This window comes from Hemicordylus capensis, chromosome 6 (genome assembly GCF_027244095.1).
Source record: "Hemicordylus capensis ecotype Gifberg chromosome 6, rHemCap1.1.pri, whole genome shotgun sequence".
NCBI lineage: Eukaryota > Metazoa > Chordata > Lepidosauria > Squamata > Cordylidae > Hemicordylus > Hemicordylus capensis.
In genome coordinates, this window is record NC_069662.1 from 118,474,548 (window position 1) to 118,498,062 (window position 23,515).

The following is a 23,515-nucleotide window of genomic DNA, read 5'->3' on the forward strand; positions in this document are numbered from 1 at the left end:
ACACATTTGTGCAATTACACAAGAGCGCTGCTGTTCTACAAACAAAAAAATTTCATAAACAGAGTCGTTCAACAGTGATATCCCTCGTGTGTGTGTGCGCTGCACTGTTGCACTACTACATTTGCACAATTGTTGCAAACAGCACTACACTTGTCTCTCACCTATTGCGGGTTTGCCAATCGCAGCTTTGAGTATCCGCAATTGGAAAATTGTCACCACCCTCGCCAACTGCAACGCAAGTATTCACAGTTTGGCGCAATTTTTTTAAATTTTGGGCAGGTTCGGGGGCCAATTTTCAGGATCACAGGGTCATTCCGAGGGTCAGGGAGGAATTTTGACTTTGTAATTTTATTTTGGGGCACTTTAAGAGAACATCTTCTTTGTCATGAACCCTGCCGCCTATTCTGGAGAGGTCTGGTCACAGTTGCCGCCGGCTTGTTTGTTGATGACTCAGGACTGGGCCTTCTCTATGGCTTTGGAATATGCTCCCTGTTCTCCTTCTCTGTTTGCTTTTAGGAAGACCTTCAAGACGTACCAGTTTTCACAGGATTCTAACTGAAATTAATTTTAAACTGTTTAATATGTTATTATTGAACAGACTGTTTTTATTTTATTTTGTAAGAAATTTTAACTTTTTTGTTTATATTGTGCTTTAAATTTTGTACACTGCCTAGAGATGTATATATCAAGTGATATAACTAATATAAACAACTATGTGTGATATTTAAAATCTATGATCTTAAAACTTCCTTCCTCAAAAAATCAATTTCATGTTCTGATCATTCCTATTGGTGGAAATTTTTAACCATTTTAGTGCCATTCTTTAAATCAGATATGCAACTCAAAAGGCTTTTGAACTTATTTTGAAGGTGTTTTGAAATTGCAGAAATCATACTTTGCAAAAAATGCACCCCCATTTCCTTCTAGCAAACAAGTTCTCTTTGAAAGCATGTGTAGGAGGCTAATGACAGTTACATTATGCTTTCAGAGATTGACAGCAATATTTTTTTCTTTTTAGTGGATAGGCAAAGGCTGTTGCTAACCACACCAAGATTTGGGGAACATAACACACTTATACCCGTGAAGACAAAGACTAAGAGCAATGAGAGAGAAGCAGAAAATTCAAGTTAATCATCCAGATACAAATCAGGACAGGACTAAAAAATTCCTAGGCACCAAGTTGCTCTTGCATCTTAAAAAACAACACCACACAATAGATGCTTACCCCTAAGAACTGGAGGGTCCTCCCACCCCACCTGTGTCCAGGGAAATCACCTCAACCAGTGAAAGCTGCCACTGAGTTTAAGAAATATGATCTAAAATTACACATGCACATTTCTCACATTTCATTCGCTTGTGTGACAGCCACAGTTTTCCAGAACTCTTCAAAAGCCTTCTGGAGCAACAGAAAAATGTTTAAGCAACATCTAAAAATTCAGGAAGAAATTTTTGTACAAATTTCCATTCTTCAACAACTTTTGGAATTTTTTTTTTAACATAATACACTAAATATCATAAGAAGCTGCCATATACTGAGTCAGACCATAGGTCCATCTACCTCAGTATTGTCTACACAGACTGGCAGCAGCTTCTCCAAGGTTGCAGGCAGGAATCTCTTCCAGCCCTATCTTGGAGATGACAGGGAGGGAACTTGGAACCTTCTGCTCTTCCCAGAGCAGCTCCATCTCCTAAGAGGAATATCTTACAGTGCTCACACATCAAGTCTCCCATTCATATGCAACCAGGGTAGACCCTGCTTAGCTAAGGGGACAAGTCAGGCTTGCTACCACAAGACCAGCTCTCCTCTCCTTCCACAAGATTATGTAAGTGAAAAAAATAAATACACTACAATATCCCCAAAATCACTAGAGTCCTGCAGCGCTTTCTTCCTTCAGAGCATCTGAACAAACTGTATCCCTCCACAAACAGAATATGCAGTTTCCCCCCTGTGCTGCAGCTCATCAGCATGGGTTGTGCATTGAGCATGCTCAAGAGACAGGACCAAAATATGCAAGGCTACTTTCATGTTGCCAGAGAGCACCATATCCCCATTTCCAATCCTGTCTTGCTTGAGGTAGCAGAGCTGTGAAAGCTCTTCAGCATTTTGTGGGGGGAAAGACAGGCTAGTTTCTCATTTTCCTTTTTTAATATACTTTTATTTCCCTTCCTCCTTCCCCCCTCCCCTTCATAGATAGTGTGAGAGTGGGAGAGGAGCTATCTTAGCTTTTTATTTTAACCTACATCCTAAACATTTTTCCATTTCTAATAAGACCTTTGGCAATTTCTTACCTTCTTCCCCTCTCTAGTTTTTTTTCATACTAGGTCCTTGTGGTCACTTTATCTTCGTCCCACACAGTGTCTGTGCTGACCACTTTATTACACATAAGGACTCTGCATGTCCAGGTTGACTACATGGTACTTAAACCTGACCCCACCTTCCACCATTCTCATGACCTTGTCCTTCCCCGCCTCCCCACAGGGAAAGCCCTGGCTTACATGTTTACTAGGCTCTACACATCTATATCAGGTTCACGATAGGATTTTGCATATCTGACCTCCCTTCGTGTCCTTCAATACCTGTTTCTAGAAGAATTATAGCTCTCTCTACACCCAGGTGGCCCTAGTGGCCTTCTCAGTATGCACTCTTCGGATATCAGTATAGCAGCCATCCTGCTCCTCCATTTCTCTCCTTATTCATCACTACAAATAACCTCCTTGTCCTTTGGGCACACTGTCCTCCTACAAGTAATTTGAATACATCCTTCCCTCCCAGTTGTTTTTGCATACCTCTTGGGCATGTCCCATACTGATGAGCTTCAGCTCGGGGGGAAAGGAACATTGGGCTTACCATGATGGGTTATTTTTCCCTGTGACTGGAGCTCATCAGGCCCAACTCCAGATGTATATAGTTATTGGGGTTGGTTCCTTGTATCTTTGATAGAGCCACCTTCCAGAATATAACAGCATTAGTATGTATCCACTGTGACTCCTGTTTATTCTCCTTTATATTTAACCTGTTGCCTTTCTAGGGTATTTCTCTCTTTCTACATGTGCTGCACTCTTTGCTACAGTCCAGTCCAGGAACTGGGGATAGGAAGCTGCTATATACTGAGTCAAACCATAGGTCCATCTACCTCAGTATTGTCTACACAGACTGGCAGTGGCTTCTGCAAGGTTGCAGGCAGGAATCTCTCTCAGCCCTATCTTGGAGATGACAGGGAGGGAACATGGAACCTTCTGCTCTTCCAAGAGCAACTTCATCCCCTGAGGAGAATATCTTACAGTGCTCACACATCAGGTCTCCCATTCATATGCAACCAGGGTAGACCCTGCTTAGCTAAGGGGACAAGTCATGCTTGCTGCCACAAGACCAGCTCTCCTCCCTGTGGCACTCTCTGACAACAGAAAACTAGTCTCACATGTTTTGGTCCTGTCTCTCAAGCATGCTCAGTGCACAACCCATACTGATGAGCTCCAGTCACAAGGAAAAATAACCCTTCACTGTAGGTCCAATGTTTATTTCTCACCTGCATCATATTCTAATGTAATCTGCAAAACCCTCCACTATCTAGGGAAACCGTTTTAAAAGTGGTGACTCTCCTTCAATACCAGCATAGTGTTTCTTTTTAGTCTGTGAGCCCATCTAGGACAGGGAACCATTTTCCCATGTTTGCTATGTAAATCATTTTGTGGACTTCTCTATTGAAAAGTGATGTATAAATGTTTTTAATCATCATGGATTCCTGCTGCCCAGTCCACTACAATAACTGGCCCATATTAGCCACATCTGTGATTTCATCCTTCCTTTCCACCAATACTCTCAAGAGACAATATTCCTTATTTTCAGTATCTTCCTTCTCCGAGAAACGGCTCCCAATTAGTCCCTTTCTGCTTTCATATCTGCCTAAACAAGATAGGGCACATGCTCAAGCTTTACATGGCCAGGTAGCAAACTACTAAACATTGTGGCAACAACCGTTAACAATGGCTGGCAATTAAGAAGACAGGGGCTAATGACTACCTCATCATTAGGTTCTGATCTTGGAGCTTCCAAAATAGAAACATCAGGAACTGCCCCAGCTACAGAAAGAAAAATTATAAGAATATGAAGAGCTATCATATAGTCTGATTACTAGCCCAGTATACTATAACCCAGGATAGTGCAACTAGCAGTAGATTGCCATGTCCAATGCAGATGTCTTCCCCAGTTCTGTTACTACTGGATAGAGTTTCAGTGGTCAGGGACTATTTTATACATTTGTACCACATATTCTACCACTGAGCTATGGTCCCATATGGCAACAAGTTGTCCCCAACTATCCCTTGTAAGTATTCTGTGGGAGGTTTCCAACACCAATTCTGTCTACTCTCTATACTATCTGGGGAAAGGAAAGCCTTTCCTCAGACCACAATAGCTTTCCTGGAGCTATTTTTGACACATGGCCAGTATCCTTGAGCTTTTGTTCTACAGGCACCTGTTCTTTACTTGTGGCAGTGTATCATTTCAGTTATAGAAAGTGATAAGCTACTATGTGTGGATGGCCTGACTGCTATTTCAGCTACATACTGTTTTTATACCCGTGGCTGAGACCCAGTGCTAGGCGGCCATTATCCTAATCAATGTTCACATCTACAATTCTTTAAAAAACCACCCTTGACATCACTTCTCTGCAATTGCACATAAGGTTCCTCATACAGGTAGCTAAGACTGCTTTAACTATTTTCCAGGTGTATCCAGTAACCATAATCAAAGTACTGTGAACTTAATATACATCATCATCATACATATTTCTATAGCACCCAAAACCTATGTCTTTGGGCAGTTTACAATTAAAATCATTTAAACATTAAAAACATTAACATTAAAAGTATTAAAACTATAAATTCAAAAGCCTAAGTGAATAAATATGTCTTCAGTGTGTTTTTAAAAGTTGCCAGAGATGAGGAGGCTCTTATTTCAAAAGGGAGCACATTCCAAAGTCCAGGGGCAGAAACAAAGACAAGCTGGTGGCAACTGCAGATGAACCTCTCCAGACAATCTTAACGTGCAATGGGGCTCATGGTGAAGAAGACATTCTTTTAAAAACCCAGGACCTAAGCTGTTTAGAGCTTTGTAAGGCTTTTATTTATATATGCAATAACCAGCACCTTGGATTTGGCCCAGAAACTTATCAATAGCTAGTGTAGCTAGCTATCCATGGATCCAAGGTGGGTTTCTTCAGAAGCAGTCTAATGATTGCCTCCTTAAGACAAGTAGGCATCCTGCCCTCCCTCAGAGAAGCATTTATAATCTCTACCAGGCCATCTACAACAGCCTCCCTGCCGGATAATATAAGCCATGTCGGGCAAGAGAGCAGGTGGTAGCCCGTACCATTCCAAGCAACTTGCCCACATCTTCAGGAGTCATGAACTGAAACTGATCCAGGGTCATCACATAAAAGGAGCTGATGTACACCTCAGCATCAGACTCTGTAACAACTGTGGAGCTTGAATCCAAGTCGGCCTGAGTACAAGAGATTTTGTCCACCAAAAACTCATTAAAAACGTCACAGTGAGTAATCGTTGGTTCCAAGTACTGATTCAAGGGGAAGGAGCACAGCCCTTCACAACCCTGCTGGATGTGAATTTGTGGATGCGATATAGGCAGAAAAGAATCACTTATTTGCCGCATGTATCGCCTGAGCATAGAACTTCAAATGCCCTCTATGTAATAATCTGTCGGATTCGAGTCGAGTCTTTCTCCACTTGCTCTCTAGTCATCTACCTCGCTGCTTCAGCCCCTGTAGTTCTTCCGTATACTAATAGGCCGGTTTCGAAGCAGGTCGGAGAGGACACTTAGGAGCGATCGTGCCCACTGCCCTGGTGAGTTGGTTGTTCCAATTCTCCAATAGAGGGTCAACAGGGTCACCGACAGAACCAACAGTAAATCCCTTCAAGGCTTCTCGGAATCCTGCTGGATCCAATAACCTTCTCGGGTGGACCATCCTAAAGGGCCCTTCGCCCCTGCGGAGGTGGAACATGGTCATGAGTCCAACCTTAACCAGATGATGTCTGTCCATGACAATGGGGAAATGACAGGAGTCCCCACCCACAAAACACAACCCTGTTCAGAGTGAAAGACCAAATCAAGTATGTGACCAGCAGTATGCGTCAGTCCCAAAACAAGTTGCCATGGCCACTATGAACTCCTGAGCCGCTCCGGACAAATTAGTCCCAAAGTGAACAACAGAGACCCCCACCACCACAAGCCTGAGAGACTCCAATGCCAAGCCCAAGACCAAATCCATCAGCTCAGTTAGGGACTCTGCTGGGCTGTGTGGTGATCAGTACACCAACAGAAGTCCCAGTCTATCCCTGGTCTCCAAGCCTAAGTACACATATTCAATATGGTCAGACACTTCGACAGGGATCCTGGCAAGGAAGATGATGTTCTTATAGACCACAGCCACTCCACCCATATTCCCTCACCTGCTCTTCAACCGAGTACCCTGGAGGGAGAAGCGAGGCTATTTAATAGAAGCTATTTAAAAAGGTAGCAACTGAGATTAAAGATCCAGATGTTCCCATACTAGAACATACGAAGCTAACAAGTTAAGCTGACTAACCCAGCATTTCTCCAGTTACAGCACCATTTCAAGATGACAAGTACAAGAGAAATATTATCGAACATTATTTTTCACTCCAAGTTTTAGGAAGTCATAGTTTTAAGAACACCATGAGAATGAGGTGGCATTCCTTGGTTATGCTATTGAATAATTGAATTCACCGATAGTCCTAGTTTCTACAGACGTTTAGTCCTTTTCTGAAACCAGTCAGCTACTGGCCTTTACAACCTCTGATAATTAATCAATAGTGGGTTAATTGTGCACCATATGGGGGGCTGTTTTAAATTAATGCTGGAATTGTAAATTTTGACAAAATTTTACAAATTGTAAATTGTAAATTTTGAATTTAAAGTTTTCAGATAATTTTTTTTAGAAAGTTAGCACTTCCTTTTCATCATTTAAAAAAAATTAACTGGCATCTCAATTTATCTTCAGTGAACTCCAAGCAACTTACAAAACAAACAAGATATTAACCAATAAATCAAACAGGAAGAACAATAACAAAACAGAATAAGATCAGCAGAATAGTAAGTATATAAAAGTCAGTTTACTCTGAAAGAGTTTTTGAAAAAACAGTGTCGTTGCCCTACAGCACTCAAATGTTGAGGCTAGGTGAATTTCCTTGGGGCGGGTATTCAATAAAGATGGCATCACCATTGAGAAGGCCCTGTTCCTAGTGGACATCTACTGCACTTCAGTCAGCCGAGCACAAAGAGCACGATCTTAGATGTTGACTATTGTTAAGGTACCCAGCCTAAACCAGTTAGGATGACAAGATCCCCAACACTTCACCTGCCTCTATCTAGCATTCACTGCCATCCAAACAGCTATTTGTCAAGAGGTTGCACAGCCACTAGGGATGTGCATGGCACCGGTGAGGGGGCAGCTCGAAGGTGGGAGGGGATACCTTTCAAGGTAGGGGAAGTGTGCTCTTACCCCTCCCACCGTGTTTCCCCCACTGACGCTACACTTTAAAAGGGTCCGGTGGAGTGGCAATGTACCTCCCTGTCGCCCCATCGTCTCATCGGACTGGAAGTGACAGGAAATACCCAACATGTGCATGAGCATGTCCTGGTCCAGAGGCAGAATCTGTGTTTGTCTATTAATCAATTTTCTCTAGCCCATAAGAGGAACGGAGCTTAAATAATAATTTCTCAATCCCAGGCAGACAACACTTTGACTTACAGAACAATAAGTTGTGAGAATAAGTGGAATAGTTACAGGAAAGAAAGCCTCGAATGCTGTCAACTCTAGGAAATGCCAGGAACTAACGCTGGTAGGTAATGTAACAAGGTAATTACAAGGTAATGAAAGCATAACATCAGGCCCAAACTAGATGTGATATAGAAATTCCACGACTGAAATCTTGCCTTTTTTGTTTTTCCAAAAACAGCAAGGAGGCCGGATTGGGGCCACAGCAATTTGAGGAGAGGGAGTCTTCACACTTTGGCTCCAATTCACCAATCCCCACTAAAAGACTTAAATTGCTTCTCTAAAGCTATTAGATGCAGGGCCGGCAATTTTTAGCAGTTTAGGGAGGCAACAGGATCAAGGCTGAAGATTAGGGGAACACTCAACCTTGGCCCAAACAATACACATGGCTAGTTGCTTGAGGGTTGTTGTGTTTTTTTGGGGGGGGTCCTCTTAGTAATTTGGGGCAATAATTAGGAAAGTAGGCTCAATTTATCATTTCAGGTCTATGTACTTCATATCCCCCACTCTTCAAAACAAAGCCTTTCCCAAAAAATGCTAGTTCTGAATGAAAGTTGTAAGAAATTTGTATTTGCTTTGTTTAATGTATTCCATTTCCCCAGACACTGGTTTTCAAATAATTATATTTTGTAAAAAATCTGGTGTTCAATGAGCCAAGCAAGCAGAAAAATGGGAACCTATAGTGGGAGAGGAAGTAGATGCTGTCCAGGAAATGCCGGATTAGTAGAAGGACTTAAAGAGACAATAGTGAAATAAGAACAGAAGTGCACCTGGATGTTCCCTACCTGAACATTTCTTCAAGTTTCATCCCCCAATTAATGCAAACCCTTCCACTAGTGGAGTGATTATCTGTGCACTGGGGGGGGGGGAGCATTAACCAAAGTTTCCTATGTGCTTCAAATGCACCCTTCCAATGCTAAACCTGAGACAAAAAATTAAAAAGCTTCCATATGAATACAAAGATGAATATTTATATACTACTTTTCAACAGAAGCTCCCAAAGTGATTTACATAGATATAAATGATCAAATAAATGAATAAAATGGTAGACAGGTATCAACATACTATTCACAAGAAGCTTCATTTTACTCACTAAATTCTGGATGATATCCAGTCACTTTTCATTCTAATTGCCTTACAAATGAATCAAATATCACGTATGAGACTCGTGGAACAGTGATTCCTGTTGGGGCTTGAATACACCATGAAAATGCTAGAATCGGAGTCTGACTTTTATCCAGATGAGTGTAAGACCTTTTTATTAGGAGTGACCAAGATTTGGAAATTATGACTAAGGTGGCAGTAGATTTTATTCTTTTTTTAATGTTGTCATTCATCTAGGATAAATGTTATTAAACATATATAAATTGATCACATTAATATATTCAAAGAGGCATGTCTCATTTCAGCATTCCTGCCAAAAACGCTTGACCACCACATTGGGGGGTGCTTTTTTTAGTTACCGTAGTAATTTCTAGTCACATTTACTACAGCTGCATGGTCAGAAAGGTTGTATACACACACACACACACACACACACACACACACACACACACACTTTGTAAATTACAACTATTATTTGGGATTGAGGTTTTCAGCTGACACTTTTTACTTTATCAGCAGTCTTACCATCCAAAGCATTACATCAGCCCTGCTTATGCTGTGTGTAACACATCTAATATTGAAATATTGAGAAGGCTCCAAGCAACTGCTAATAGGCACACAACTCATTAAATAAAACCAGCAATACATCAAGCCTTTATCCTACATATACAGATCGAAATGTTATGTCACCACCAAGTGGCTAAACTTAGGACTTTTACCAGCAGTCATTATTATCAGCCATTTACTAGTTGAAGCAGAGGTAGAGGGGAGATGGCACTGCCTACTGTATCTCTGTTCCAGCTGCCATTTGGCTTCTCTTCAGTCAATATCAACTTGAAAGTTTTGGTACCTGAACTGGCATTTCCCTCTTTCTTTCCCATCCCTTTTCCTTCTATACTGGTCTATTAGACAGTAAGTCCATGGATAGAGCCTGCATAGCTTTTCAAGTTATGTACAGTGCCTAGAAAATTTCAGGCATAACTTGAAACCATCTGATCACGTCATTCTTTCAGGTACATAAGATTTATTTATTTTTTAAAGTTCAGAACTCAAAGTGACAAGGAAACATGCCTTTTAGCTTATGATGGAAGAAATTAAATTGGTGGATGAAGCTAGTGCTGCATTTGCTTTTAAGAGACTACCAGAGAAGGAAATGAACACATTGTAGAAAGTTGAAGTACTTGCAAAAAGGAAGACATCTTGATACTTTGTTTACAAATCTAGGTTTCTTTAAATATTTTCATCTCAGTCTAGTATTATTAGAGAAGCACTTTGTCATCCAATGCCAAGATTACATTTAATGTAATTAAATGAATTAAATGAACATTCAGACGCAATAAAAATAAAATTAAAAAATTGAATTATTATTACATTTATATCCTGCTCTTCCTCCAAGGAGCCCAGAGTGGTGTACTACATACTTGAGTTTCTCTTTCACAGCAACCCTGTGAAGTAGGTTAGGCTGAGAGAGAAGTGACTGGCCCAGAGTCACCCAGCTAGTTTTATGGCTGAATGGGGATTTGAACTCAGGTCTCCCCAGTCCTAGTCCAGCACTCCAACTACTACACTACGCTGTCTCTCTCTTATTGCTTGCACTTAGCTATATCAGTTAACTTACTGGTCTTGAAAGTTGCTAATGGTGCCGGGGCAGGAAGGATACTCTAAAGTCTGATCTGCAGATCACATGGTTTTTTGTTTTTTTTAAATAAAAATAACTCCAGCCACACACACACACACACACACACACACACACTGATCCTGCAAGGAATTGATAAAAGTCTAAATTGCAATATTCCTTCAGAGAACAGATTAATCCTATAAACATTTACTTGAATTTCAACTTATTTATTTACCTAACCTAATTTCTGAAGAACTTGAGGAGACCTACAAAAATTAAAATACCAACAAATACAATAAAAACAAACAGTTTTAAAAAAAATATTCCCAAAATCTAAAAGCAGCAGAGCAAAAAAAGAAATGTTTGCATAGGACTGTAGCCTTCAGCTTCCCTGTGGTGGAAAACAGACCTCTACATTCAGCTTGTAAAAAGGATTTGAGAACTTAAAAATGGCCTGAACATGTTATGTATACCAGGCCTGCACTGTGCTACCTGCTCTCCAAGGCAGGGGAGTGCGGCATATGTATTGTGCTTCCATGGGTTAGGCTTGTCAAGAAGACTGGCACCCCGGTCTAGATAATTGTTAGATGTTTGAAAAAGAGATGATTTAAACAAGTGGACTAACTTCAAGAGTGAAGGTAGAAAGCTCCGAAACAGAACTGGGAAGAGACAGAAAGTAACCAAATGCTCATTCGTACTTAACAACTTTGTATTATTAATTTGCAAGTTCATTTATGAGAAGTGCCTTTACTGTTTCAATAGAACTTCCAGATCTAAAAATCACAGCCTAGATGGCTTTACATTTAGAAGGAAAATGCAACTGGAAAAGAAATGGAAAATATTTAAGATTATGAATTAACACAAAACAGGATGCTGCTAATTTGTCTTCTGTAGTAGCTCTTTCAACATTTGTCACATGATGAAATATCATCATCCTGTGTGGGCAGGGTTTTGGCAGAAAAGCCTCCTCATGTTGGGTGACACACTGGCCTCAGCTGTACCTACTGCTGGAATCTTTCCTCTCCCATTTGTAACATACCTTTCCTCTAAGGAGCTTAACGCAGTGTTACAGACCTGAAACAACCCTGTGGGATTGGTAAGGCTGACGTCAAAAGGAACTCAGTGAACTTCATAGCTGAACAGGGATTCAAACCTGCATGCTCATATCCAAACCAAAATTATTACACATATTATACAACACTGACTACTTCTCCTCACCCTGCCCAAGATGTTTGATAAATGTCTGTATCACTTGTGTTGCAGAGGTTGGCAACCCATGATCTAGACCAGGGCTACTCAACTTTGGCCCTCCAGCTATTTTTGGATTACAACTTCCACAATCCTCAGCCACAGTGGCCAATAGCCTGTGGTTATGGGAGTTGTAGGCCAGTAGGGATATGCGAGACATGTGATTTCTAATCTGAAACACACCACATCACTTTAAAATGGGGAGGGGGATTCCACATCCCCTTTAACATGGAGGAGAGCAAGTCCATACCTACTCCTCCAGTGCTCACCACCATTTCCTCAAGCATGGCGCTCCCCCCAGCTATCAGCATGTGCCAGCAGCACTTTCCCCTAGCTGCCCTTGAGTGATGCCAGCACACACATGACCTTCGCACATCTGTGATGGTCACACACAAACAGCCACTTCACAGGCGCGCAGGCCAAATGGTGCTGGCATTGCGCAGGGGCACCTGGGGGAGAGCGCCGCTAGCACATGCTGATAGCTGGAGGGAGTACCGCACTTAAGGAAATGGAGGTGGGTGCTAAAGGAGCAGGTATAGACCTTCTCTCCTCTATGTTAAAGGGGATGTGGAATCCCCCTATTTTAAAGGAATGTGGCACGATTCAGATTACGAATCACATTTCGTGCCAATCCCTACAGGCTGCAAAAGGGCCGCAGTTAAGTAGCCCTGATCTAGACTATGAGGGTAGAGAGAAAAAGATGCTGCATTCATGTGTGGAGAGTTCAGCAGTAAGATAGATTTTAGATTTGATTACTTTCTGGTCATAATCACTTGAATAAAGTAGTAACAGTGATCTTTAAACAAGAACAAATTAGAGAAGGCATCAGACTGCATGACAACTCAGGCTGCGATCATGACACAAGTAATGAAGCCAATTCACAACAGTGGATCTTCAAATGGTGCTGAGGATCTTATAAATGGCTAAGTCTAAAAGTCCAATCCTAATCATGTTTAGTCAGAAACATTTCAGTGGAACTAGCTTCTAAGGAGGCACACCTACAATTGCAGCTTAAGTCTCCTAGCAACAATAATACTATTTAGTTCAACATGTATGTGGGCAGGGTATCAGTCATTTAACTTCAAAAAGGAATAGTACCAGAAAGTGAGAGAATTGGCTAAAGGGAAACTAAATAGATAAAGCTGAGAGTCAAATCATTACAAGTAGTAGAAAAGCTATTTAAATATACTATTAGAGATTGAAATAGAACACTTGCAGCAAATAAAAAAAGATATAAATGCTCCAAATTCAACTACAGAAAACCACATGCAAAAGCAAACTTCTACGTGTATCTGGAAGTCTGCCTAATATACCCAATGTGCATCTCCATCCTGGTGCCGCTAATTGTGTATAAAAACATTTCAAAAATGCAATTGTACCATGGTAAATGCCAATACTAGTATGATTAAATGAGAAAAGCTGGAGGAGGATATACAAAGCACAGATACTTTTTGGAAGCAAAAGCCTTGTCCAAGTTCAGCAAACACAAGAGCAAAACCATGGCAAATTAAAGACTGACACCCAAGAAGGAATTTTTAAACCAAACACAGTAGTGGCACAAACTCAGACATAAGGAGAGTGACGTTAAAAGTAGTGTTGCCACATTCAGAGAGAATTCTCACACATTCACAACTATCGGGGGGGGGGGGGATTAAACTGACTCTACTTTTTTTTACTGATATTGGAAAGAGTGCTGACAGTGAAGCTTGGCAGCTGTTTTGCACATTTTTCTCTATAGCAGTCTTTGCACAGGAGAGAATTAGGAGCATTTCACTTCAATAAACAAAATAAAATGTGTGAAATAAGTATAGTGATGACAATAATGCAAATGCAGGTGAGAAATGGAAAAAACCCTGTATTAAGTGTTTAACAGTATATAAAAGGATTGTTGTTTAAATACAGTTGGACTTGGAACATTTTTATCATTTTCTTCTATACTTGATGTCCCCTAATGATGCCTTCAGCAGACCCTCTCTAGCTCTAGAGATGATCGAGAAATGAGGGGAATAGGTTTACTGAGCCAAATCTATCTTTTCACTCAAATTCCTGGACATTTTGTATTCATGACAACACTTTTCCTACATCCTGGGCAAGATGTCTGATTCTTGGACTGTCCAGGCCATGTGGCTACTCTAGTTAGAAAAGAAGACAAGGCCATCAAAGCAGCCCTCAGTAAAGTTAATTAGATTTTTTTAAATCCATCTTCACTACAGACTAATGGAATATACACACAAACTATTTTTAATCAATACATCAGAAGCACACTTCAAACAAAGAGGATAAAGGTAGGTGCCTCAGAACAAAGCTATCTAAATAGTAAAGAAATCAGAGACCAGAAGTCATTTACTTAACATCAAAATCTGCTATGTCAGCTTATGACAGACAGACAATATGTTTTGGTCCTGTCTCTCAAGCATGCTCAGTGCACAACCCATACTGATGAGCTCCAGTCACAAGGAAAAATAACCCTTCACTGTAAGTCCAATGTTCCTTTCTCACCTGCATCATATTCTAATGTAATCTGCAAAACCCTCCACTATCTAGGGAAACCATTTTAAAAGTGGTGACTCTCCTTCAATACCAGCATAGTGTTTCTTTTTAGTCTGTGAGCCCATCTGGGACAGGGAACCATTTTCCCATGTTTGCTATGTAAATCATTTTGTGGACTTCTCTATTGAAAAGTGGTGTATAAATGTTTTTAATCATCATGGATTCCTGCTGCCCAGTCCACTACAACTGGGAAACTGTTATTGTAACCGTTATGACAGACAGACAGACAGACAACATCCAAACCTCTATGAGGGGCACACTGATGGAAGGCACTAAGGCTAGAGTTGTTAAACATATATACGAGCACACCCTATACAGAAAAGTCAAACCTGCTTCAGTGTGACTCTGTGTCATCAACTTACTTGAATTATTGGAGGTTTTCAACAAGTATATAAACAGGGTGACCCAATGGACCCAGTGTACTTAAATTTTCAGAATGCTTACAGCCAACCTTCAACAAATGCTTTTGAGGAAACTTGGCTGTGGCCTCAGCAACACATTTTTAAAATATTTCTCAAAACTGTCCCTCCCCTCTAGCATTCTGCTAGTTCTTGTTTTGAAAGCTTTAGGCATAGCTATTTACAGTACATATGCATTTCATCAGCTGTTCTTTGCATTTTGGGAGGGTTGTTTTCTTTTAAAATTGCATGTTAGACACTGCTGATATGTATAATAATAAAGGGAAGACAGAAGTAACATAGGGGTCAATATCTAAAGACCCAAAGCATATCAAGGCTTTGCTGACCTTGCTGTTCCATCAGATGCTCATAAATACTCCCCACTCCCCCTGCCACTGCCACAAAAGCTGCTCCTTAAGACTGAGAGATCACCTTAAGTGGCACAGCGGGGAAATGCTTGACTAACAAGCAGAAGGTTGCCAGTTCGACTCTCCGCTGGTATGTTTCCCAGCCTATAGGAAACACCTATATCAGGCAGCAGCAATATAGGAAGATGCTGAAAGGCACCATCTCATACTGTGCAGGAGGCGGCAATGATAAACCTCTCCTGTATTCTACCAAAAGAAAACCACAGGGCTCTGTAGGCACCAGGAATCGAAATCGACTTGATGGCACACTTTACCTTTATAGCCTGAGGGACAGTCCAAAGCAGGGTTTAATGGGGGTGATGGATGGGTTTCAAGCTGGGTGGGCTGTTTGTAAGTTTTGGTGCCAAGATAGGCCTTGTGTAGCAAGCATGACTTGTCCCCTTAGCTAAGCATGGTCCACCCTGGTTGCATTTGAATGGGAGACTACATGTGAGCACTGTAAGATATTCCCCTTAGGGGATGAAGCCGCTCTGGGAAGAGCATCTAGGTTTCAAGTTCCCTCTCTGGCAGCATCTTCAAGATAGGGCTGAAAGAGAATCCTGCCTGCAGCCTTGGAGAAGTTGCTGCCAGTCTGTGTAGACAATACTGAGCTAGATAGATCAATGGTCTGACTCAGTATGTGGCAGCTTCCTATGTTCTTATGAGAGTTACTGCTTGCTAGCTATTAATGCCAAGGTAAGAAGAGGTGGTACTTGCTAGTTCTGGTGGCCAAGATATGGGATTGATGCCCAAGTGGAAGGTGTTATTTACTGGCTTTTGTGCCAGCATAGTTACATAGGTTTCTGTTTCATTTCTCTCTGTTTATAATAGACATAATTTTTGTTCTAATATCCAAGGAGGCTTCTGAATGCACGCGAGAGGGACAGCAACTTACCCGAGTACAGCAGAAGGGCCATAGCTCAGCAATAGAACACATTCTTTGCTTGCAGAAGATCCCAGGTTCAATCCCTGGCATCTCCAGATATGGCTGGGATTAGAAGAGACTCTCCCTGTCTGCAGAGCCACAGACTTTCAGTGTAGGTATGGTAATACTATGCTAGACAGACCAACCTCCACAGCAACTTACAGGGTAAAGCATTACTTGTTTGAAGGTTAACAGTCTTCAGTCTCTAACATATAGGTATTGTGGATGCTGTAACCTAATACAGTCCATCTGCCAAGTCTAAGTTAAACTAGAAATGGATTCTGAACTACATAATTTTTATTTTTCAGTCTCTACTATTATAAACATAGTTAGCTTTACATATTATTTAATGTTATAGGACTAAATTTCATGTTCTTGTTTAAATAAAACTAAATTCTTGTCAGGGTTGATATCATATAAACTGATTATCCCACCAAATGCCTATCATTCTTAAACTACTGAAGTATTATAACCCTTAGAGTAGAAGAGATGGTGATGCGGCAAAGTAATTCAGTATCAAGAGAATGGAACACCCCAAATCTACATCTGTATCTGTAATTAAGTGAGTAGTGGCAGTGTAACTTGGGAGTAGATTTACCAGTAAAAGAGAGTACTTAGTTACAGCTCACAAAGCAAATTTTCCTGAGCAAAAATGGATTTTGCTATCTTACTAGGACTCCAGGTCTGCAACACTCACAAAGAACATCAAAACTAACCTGCTGAAACAAATTAAAAGGTCCATCTACTCAAGCACTTTCTCCGATAATCAGTGGCTAGTAAGATGCTTCAGCAAAGTTCACAAACAAGGCATAATAAAGCAGTCCTCCCCATTCATCACTACTGTATAGGTTGACCAGTCCATTCATGAACTGTTCTCCTTAACTATAAACTGATTATTTACATAAAGGATTTCAAACTAATGCTTAATGAATCTAAAGATATGCTCCAGTGCAAAAATTAGAAGTTCTATTGATACTTAAAAGACAATTTTAAAGTAAATGGACATCATCTAGACATCATCATCTCAATGAAATTAATTGGACTTAAACTAGTCATGACTAACTAGTGCCATTGATTTCAATGCTTAGTCATGACTAACTAGTCTGGATACTATCCAATGTGTTTAGAATCAATACAAAAACTGCTAAGATTTTATGGCATTTAAAAATCTAAGTTTGTTGTATTTATTGACAGCAACATCCTAACGCAATGTTTTTTAAGACTCATATTGACCTCTCACTATTATGACATTTACAGATTTAGGCTTCTGCATGACCTTGCATTTCAGAATTCACAGGTCTGCAGTATTTAAAAGGGTGTTAAGGAACCTAAAAGTGAATCAGAAGTCCATACATCTCTCACTGTAGACACACATATTTGACAGATAAAATTCACAAGAAGTCATATGGCATTAAAACTGCAAGTGAACAACATGTAGTTCTATATACTACCAACAAAGGCACTAGCTTTTATTGCTTTTACAGAAAAACAATAAATGCTAGCATCCCCTTTCATAAGCAGCATATTGCTTCATGTCTAATCAATGATTCGCCTTTCTAAGTTTAAAACACGAGCACTAAAAAGGAGAACAATTCTTGGGACAAAAACATATTCAATTTCAATTCCCAGTGCACCTCCTTATTACTACAAAGGTAAAGTGTGCCATCAAGTTGATTTCGACTCCTGGCACGCACAGAGCCCTGTGGTTTTCTTTGGTAGAATACAGGAGGGGTTTACCATTGCTTCCTCCCGCGTCACTTTTTCAATAAACATCATTTTACCAAACACCCATCTGTCAGTTTACAATGTTTAAGAGTATCCTTACTTTTTTGATACGATATACATACATGCATGCACACATACACACATACATATATTTATTCTCTAAGGCATACCCGTGACTAATCCCATGTGTGGCAGATCTCATGAGAGTTCGCGAGCAGCTGCTGGGATATGCGAGAGCTGGTGAGGAGGCAGGGAGGGAGACCGAGGAGGAGGTGCCATTGCGAGCCACCAAGGACAGCCAAGCAGGCAGCGAAAATGGGACTGCTGGCCTGCTCGTGAGGAGGATGAGAGCTTCTCGATGAGAAGGCAGTGCCGCCACTGCGAGCAGCTCAGTAGCCAATCCCCTGCTAATTGGGCAAAGAGGCACCTTTTACCGTGGCGATTCTCTTTATTTAGCAGGGGGAGAGTAACTGGCCCTATCCACCCCCAGCACAGTACTTCCAGTGACTGTTGTTGGTGTGTCTTATGTTTCTTTTTAGAATGTGAGCCCTTTGGGGACAGGGAGCCATCTTATTTGTTTGTTATCTCTCTTTGTAAACCGCCCTGAGCCATTTTTGGAAGGGCGGTATAGAAATTGAATTATTATTAATAATAATAATAATAATAATAATAATAATAATAATAATAATAATGGGCCACCGGGCTCCTCAAGAGGAGGATGAGATCTGCCAGCAGACAGGGAGACTGGCTGAAGGGATGGGAAGAAAACTGACTGAACCCTGAAATGGAGGGGGGGAAAGGGGAGAACTAGGGGCACTAGGTGGTCCCTTTCCTCTCCAAAAAAATTGGAGGAGAGCTGGTCTTGTGGTAGCAAGCATGACTTGTCCCCTTAGCTAAGCAGGGTCCACCCTGGTTGCATATGAAAGGGAAACTAGAAGTGTGAGCACTGTGAGATATTCCCCTCGGGATGGAGCTGCTCTGGGAAGAGCAGAAGGTTCTAAGTTCCTTCCCTGGCATTTCCAAGATAGGACTGAGAGAGATTCCTGCCTGCAACCTTGGAGAAGCCACTGCCAGTCTATGAAGACAATACTGAGCTACCAGTGGTTTGACTCAGTATATGGCAGCTTCCTATGTCCCTGTGTCCACAGATGTTCTGCGCCTGAGTCAGCTATTTTAATGAAAGCCCTAAACTACATACACCCAAAGAGATACCATATTCCTGTATTTTATACTCACACTACCAAGGAGCGGAACAGAGATGTGCATGAACTGAAGTTTGTGCACAGGTTTGGCACTGAATCAATTCAGGCAAGATCTAAACCAGTTCTGCACCATGGGGGTGGGGGGAAGATGAGCTGGATCTTTAAAAATGAGGAGAGAAGGTCCTTACCTGCTCTCTGCTGCCCCATGTAGCTTCCTGTTGCGACAGCAGTCCCTCCAATAACCTGCTCATTGGGGGCCAGCATGCCCATGATGTCCACACATGTGCAGATGCCATGTGCATGGTGAGCAACACCAACACCATGCACGGGTTCTTGAGGGGAGCGCCATTGCACAGGAAACTGCATGGGGTGGCACAGAGCAGATAAAGACTTGCTCTCCTCCTTTTTAAAAGATCCTGCTTGCCGCCCCCCCCCCCCACACACCCAGTGGCGCCAAACTTGTTCAGAGCTCATCTGAACTGGTTTGCCACCAAACCTGTGCACATCCCTAGTAACAGAGGCAAAACTGCAAAGAAACAGCCTAAGGTCTGGTCAGCTTATCCACTGGGCCAGTATACTATTCAAATTCCATATTCTCACCCTAACAACTAACTCTTTCCATACATCATGGGTTTTGTCGCAGTCAACAACAGTGTCCTAAACGTGTACTGGGAACAAAACATTATTCTTAACCTACTGGCCTGCAAGGACTGTTGGAGCTGCCCTTTCCCCATACCACCTTCCCAAGGATACTCAATGATCTATGCACCCTGAGGGGGAAGGCAGAAGAGGCACCCCCCCCCAGCCCTTGTTTTCTGCTCCTACAAGGACCAGTACTGGCCTCTGAGGACTGCTGTAGCAGCCCCTGCCACACCTTCCCAAGGGTGCTGAAAAATCTGTGTGCCCTGAGCAGAAGGCAGAAGAGGGCACCCAGGCCAGAGAGCTCTATAAACCAGCACTGAAAGACCAAAGAGCGCTCAAGGGAAGACAAGAAAGGAAAACATCCAGGCCAAGAAGCTTATGTCCTCAGCTCCTGAAAAGACCATCAATGGCCTGAGAACACACTACTTAAAACTTCTGCAACATTTCTTTTTAATATTCTAAACTGCCTTGGTCATGGCAGAAAGCTGCCATATAAATGCAACCAATAAACCACTTTCCATATACAGCTTTTGAAAGATATTGACCAGTTCTCTATATTCGTCATGTCACTGAGGACAGTTACTTCCTATTCTCATAAATCTACAAGAAATAATTTCCAACAATATCTTCAATAACATAAATAGAGTTATAATTTGTGTATAAACACTGCAATACATTAAGAAAACTGTTAAAATTCTAATACACCTACTTAGATTCATCTTTTAGAATAACACATGAGATATCTTTTTTCCCCCACATAGCCATTCCCCTTAATGAAAGGGAATAAGAAATTAATTGATACATGAGAATAATGTATTGATATTTGTAATGACAGCTGCTTCATTTAAGAACACTACTGTACAAATTTTACAACAGCTATGCAGGCCCTTTTTTGGCATGCACACTTGTTCAAGTACAGCAACAGAACACAGAAATTCCGTCAGAGTTCTGTCAATCTCCACATTAAGTAATTCTTGACAGCATACGTTGCCAAATAATGATCCAAGGCCAACTCTCCAGAAGACAAAGAGTGGAATGGGTTGATAATCAGTCAACTATTGAGAAAGAGCTGTTGAAGGGAACATTTAACAAAATAAGCTGAAGTATATGTCCAAAGATGATACCCATTATCATTCAGGGCACAATGCCCTGCTGCTGGAAACATATCACATCAATTGATAATTTCAGGTAGTTTATATGCTGTAACCAAGTTCAAGAAGACACTTTTGTAGTGAACATTCTAAAAGTTCAGTCTGTTTATAAATATGTTTGCTTATATACCAAATTGAAGATAATTAGAATTGATGAATTATCAGTCAGTGGCTCCCTATTATGTCAGCACTTGATTAATCATACAAGATTCTTTTCCATGGCATTTTAAAAATAGAAAACTGATAGCCAGTACCTATTCCTTTAAAATCACTCACACACAATATAAAACATCAGCCATAATAGAACATTATGACAGTCATCCAAGCAACGAGCAAACAGACACTAGCAATCCAAATGTAATTTACCGAAATTTGTTCAAAGTCTTCTCTAGCCTGTCTATTTATAGTTACCCAGTATCTCTTCAGTTTCTCGAGGCCCGTCCTCTTCCCAAAGCCAAATAAAATGAAGTTTAATGGATGGATATAAGCTTGGGCTGTGTGCAGCAGAACTGGCAAGAAGCCGGTCATCTATATCCCTGTACCTAGCCCAGAAAGGTGGAAGGAGGAAAAGAGGAAGGATTCCAACAAAGTGACAACTACATAACCAGATGACTACCTCTAGCTCTACCAGGAGCCAAATATGATTATCCTGTGCTGCTGTGTCATCAGAGCAATAATTAAAATGACTGCCTCTCCTGTTCTCAGCAAGAGCCACAAACAATTGGCTAATAGCCAGAGAGAAGTCCATTCCATTCAGAGCTGCCGCCAGCTAACAACAGATGACATCCATGCAGTTTCTCATTCACATGTTCAGTTTAACTAAACTATTCGGCTGTTTGAAGGGCAGGAGGCAGCAAGGCGTTGCTTTGAGTTTGGATCCAAAAATATAAAAAGGTACACTACAGTTTCGTAACAACGAACGTGAGTGTACTGAGAAAGCATGATGCCGGCGGGTCCCCTTTTCCTCACCCGGGCAGCAACACCTCGAGAAGAATTATTACCGAGGGGGTAGTGGCACGTTTTTCCACACACACCCCACATTTGGCAGATTGCAACACTCATCTACCCCTCTCGCCCAGCCCAGTATCCCTTCCCTTGGCCAATCCATGCTCCTCCTTCTGCATCTCACCCTACTGGCTCCAAATCTAGGAGGTGACAGCACCACCGTGGCAATTACAACCCACCCACCTCTTTGATCAGCCCTGCCACCCTTTTCTCACCCAGTTCAATGCGGACTGCAGCCACAGGCAAGAGCAAAAAAAAAAGGGGGGGGGGAGAAAACGTGCCTTTCATCTGAGAAGAGGAAGAGGCGAAAGATCTCTGGAGGAAGCAATATAATCTCTTAGGGAAAGGAGAAGAGAAAAAAGGGGGGAGTAGAGAGAGATTTGTCCCCTAGGATTTGCTAAAGGAGGCGGGGGGCGGGGGGGAGGATAATCCCGCAGAGGGCGGGGAGATAATCCAGGGCGGGAGGAAAAGATTATCTTCCCTCCCCTCCTACACTGGCGATATAATCCAGGGGCAGCCAAGAGGCCGGCTCGGGAGTTGGGGAGCGGAAGGGGCCACCACAGTCGCCTGACAAAAGGGGGCGGCGGAGGCAAGGTCCCCATTGATTGGGTAGAGCGCTCCACCCGCCCGCCCGGAGATACCTGCGTGAACCCCTCCGTCTCTCCTAGCCCGAGAGGCGCCCAGAGAGGCCGCCCGCCCGCCCCTGAGTTCTCTCCCGCGCAGCACTAGCCTGGGCTGCCCGGCTGGCCACAGAAAAAGCCGATCCCCCGTCCCACGCCAGGCTCCCTTTTCTACACACACACACACGAAAAGAGGGGGGGGGCGTCGGCGGCGAGGCGCCCAACTCGGCTAGTCAGAGCAACAGGACCTTCCTGTCCCCCGCGTGGAGAAAGGCGGGCGGGCGGGCTCACGCCGCCTCCTGCTGCTGCTGCCCCGGGTCCCGTCACGCCGGAGTAAAGCGACTAGGCAGTTACCGGCAAAGCGGTCGCTATCTGGCCGGCCGGCCTCGTCCTCTCCCCTCACGCGAACCGACGAGCGAGCGCCCGCCTCCCCCAGGTCCTCAGTGGGCGCCGCTCCGGCTCAGCCCCATCTGCGATCTGGAAAGCTCTGAAGCGCTGGCGAAGCCGGAGCTGAGGCGCGCGAGAAGCGCTCCCTCCGCGTCTCTCTCTCTCTCTCGAGCTGCAAGCACAGGGCGCGCCGCCGCCAGAACCCGCCTCGGCGCGCGCCAGCCCGCGCGCTCGTCGTGGTCGCCGCCGCCCCCGAGGCTTGCTGCTGCCGCGAAAGCAGGCGCGCGCAGAAGCCTCACCGGCCGTTGGCAGCCCGTTCTGCCGGCAGAACCGGCGCGCGCGCGCGAGTTCTGACTCCTCCTTTCCTTTCAGGCCCCGCCCCCTTTAACTCTCTCTCTCGCACGCACACACTCTCTCTCTCCCCCACCCCCCAATCTTCCCTACAATCTCTCTTTTCTTCTTCGGTTGCTCCCGCCTTGGGTTGGGTAAGAGGAACTGCGGGCTCTCGCCACACACGGTGTGTGTTCCTTGCGTGCCCCCGAGATTCTCTTCTGCTTTTCACGGGTGCGTAATGACAAGGACAAACAACGACGACAGTATTAGCAGCAGCTCGTCCACGTGTGCGCGGTGGTCAGAGAGGGGTGTGTGGGCAAGATTTAGGCGGCAATCCTATCCACCACCTCCCATTGAGCACAGTGGGACTTCTTCCGAGTAAG

The 23,515-nt window shown here is 42.8% G+C and overlaps 1 protein-coding gene across 5 annotated transcripts in view; it reads right to left on the bottom strand.

The window, feature by feature from the left end:
- PALS2 (protein associated with LIN7 2, MAGUK p55 family member) overlaps nucleotides 1-23,120 on the bottom strand; it is a 52,787-nt gene extending 29,667 nt beyond the window's left edge. The window contains exon 1 of one of the 5 annotated variants that reach the window (XM_053266345.1): nucleotides 22,767-23,120. The gene's annotated coding sequence lies outside the window, so the exon portion shown is untranslated. Of the gene's footprint in view, nucleotides 1-21,198; nucleotides 21,218-22,766 lie in introns of those variants that run through there. The other 4 variants (XM_053266344.1, XM_053266349.1, XM_053266347.1 and 1 more) reach the window with 4 other exon arrangements.
- Between the last annotated feature and the right edge of the window lie 395 nt (nucleotides 23,121-23,515).